At 36.6% G+C, this 2,500-nt stretch overlaps 1 protein-coding gene and 1 long non-coding RNA gene across 2 annotated transcripts in view; one reads left to right on the top strand and one right to left on the bottom strand.

Annotated features, from left to right (window-relative positions):
• Nucleotides 1-2,500, bottom strand: part of LOC147025540 (uncharacterized) — a 33,097-nt gene that overhangs the window by 8,893 nt on the left and 21,704 nt on the right. The window lies entirely within an intron of this gene.
• TH (tyrosine hydroxylase) overlaps nt 1-2,500 on the top strand; it is a 77,261-nt gene that overhangs the window by 64,548 nt on the left and 10,213 nt on the right. The gene's annotated exons all lie outside the window — the stretch shown is intronic.

Genomic DNA, 2,500 nt, shown 5'->3' with positions numbered 1-2,500 from the left:
ATAAAAGTCCCCTTCAAATTTTACTTTTGTATTTGCTCTCATATCTGTATTGAATTGAATATACTTTTTCACCCAAGGACTTTGTTTAAATTTTAAAACTTTATGAATTTTAGCTACTCTCATTCCTTCTCTCAAAAACTGTTTTAAGCTTCTCTGATGCAAAACATATCCCTCTTTATCATGGCATGTTGTTAATAACTTTTCTGTTGATTTGCCTTTAATATTAAAACTTTTATGATAATCACTGAACCATTCTTTCTTTGGGGTTTCTTTCTCACATGCAAAAGGAAGGTCTTTATGCTTATTATGAAGATCACTCGGGTACCTCAAATCAACTTCAAAATAATAACCTTCTTCTTCGTCATTCAATTCCTCTTGAGAAGAAATAACAATATTCATCAAAGCCTTTTCATAATCCTTTTCTTCCACCCACTCTAATTTACCATAAGGCAGAGATTGAGACATTGCCCATCCATACAAATTATTAGCATCAAAATACATCAAATAATTACTATCTTTTTCACTATCATAATTTGGAAGATATTTATTATTTGCTTTAGCATATCTTTTTGAACATACTTGTGATATTCCACCTCTCTTGGACTTCTCAGTCATCAAAAGCATATCAACGTCACTGATTAAATCTATATCTTGTTTTGTCATTTTCAACATTGCACTCCAAGCTAAACCAGGAGCTGTGAAATAGTGGGCAGGATCTAATCCATAACAATTTTTATTATGACAGAGTGATCTAAAAGCTTCAAACACATCAGCTAACAATAAAACATCTGTTTTTAGATATAAATCATGATATTCTCCAAGGTTCTTTATCTTAAATATTTTCCATATTTCTTGTGCGTGTTTGTATTCCTTATCACTTATCTCTTCTTCATAAAGGTTATTATAGAAACTTTCCTTTGAAGGAAGTTGTGTTTCTTTAAATCTCATAAATGAATCCATATAATCATAAGGATAAATTCCCTTACTTGTAAGAATTTTCTCTTTACTCTGAATTTCATTCCTTATTTGAATTTCCTCTCTCGTGAGAATTCCTTCTTTAATCAGAATTTCATCTTTAATCAGAATTTCCTCTTTAGTTAGAATTTCATTCATTGTTCGATTTTCTTTATAATTAGAATTTCATCTTCAGTTAGAATTTCTTCATTAATTTCCTTATTAATTAGAATTTCCTCTTTACTTTGAATTCTCTCTTTAATCTGAATTTCCTCTTTAGTGAGAATTTCCTCTTTTGGAAAGAATGAATTGAGATTTGGAAAAGAGTCCGTGGAGCTTAGATTTGATGCGAGGTAGGCTAGTGGTGTTCCCATAAACTTGTAAGAATCTTGAAACCTAATACGAGTTAAAGGTTTTGTGAATATCATTTTTGTAAATGAAATATACTTTTGACTTGTGTTTGTTATGGCAGAAATATTCCCTGGTGTTTTTGAAAGTTCATTTATAAATGTGTATCATAGTTTTGTGTATATGTTCTGAACCGAATCTTATTTATCAAGGAGAAGTGTAAAAACCACTGCTGTGGTCATCGCTATCCTCTTGCAATTGGACCAGCTGAATGGCAAAAACAGTGCTAGTCGTACCTCAAAAGTAATTGGAATCAAAAAAAATAACTATTGACCATGCCAAAAGAGTTGAAAACAAAGGTTTTGAGTGAGGAAAAGAAGGGTTCAATTCTGGCTTTACTGGCAGAGGGATACAGTAAGTGTCACGTTGCTTCCATCCTTAAAATTTCAAAGACGGCGATTCATAAGAACAAGGTCAAGCAGCAGACATTGGGGAAGCAAAGCTACTGACTGGCAGAGGGCGAAAACGACTTTCCACTGACCGGGATGACTGCCAACTCATTCGAATGTCACTCAACAACAGTAGGATGACATCAAGTGACCTTCAAAAAAAATGGCAAACGACAGCAGTGATGAAGTGTTCGGTAAGGATGGTTCGAAATAGGCTCCTTGGGGCAGGGCTGAAGTCGTGCAAAGCAAGAAGAGCCAGGCTGAGGTTTTCAAAAGACCATAAGGATTGGACCGAAGAAGACTGGAGTAAGGTCATCTTCTCTGATGAGTCCAATTTTCAGCTTTGCCCTACACCTGGTCATCTAATGGTTGGAGGGAGACCTGGAGAGGCCTACAAGCCACAGTGCCTTGCACCCACTGTGAAATTTGCTGGAGGATCAGTGATGATCTGGGGGTGCTTCAGCAAGGCTGTAATCGGGCAGATTTGTCGTTGTGAAGGACTCGTGAATCAAGCCACGTACAAGGTTGTCCTGGAAGAACACTTGCTTCCTTCTGCTCTGACAATGTTCCCCAACTCTGAGGATTAGTTTTTCCAGCAGGACAATGCACCATGCCACACAGCCAGGTCAATCAAGGTGTGGATGGAGGACCATCAGATCAAGATCCTGTCATGGCCAGCCCAATCTCCAGACCTGAACCCCATTGAAAACCTCTGGAATGTGATCAAGAGGAAGATGGATGGTCACAAG

The sequence above is a fragment of the Eptatretus burgeri genome, chromosome 6 (genome assembly GCF_056783735.1).
Source record: "Eptatretus burgeri isolate ZD-2024b chromosome 6, Ebu_testis_v1, whole genome shotgun sequence".
Lineage (NCBI taxonomy): Eukaryota > Metazoa > Chordata > Myxini > Myxiniformes > Myxinidae > Eptatretus > Eptatretus burgeri.
Note: the sequence above shows the minus strand (reverse complement) of the source record. Positions and strands in the feature narration are given on the sequence as shown.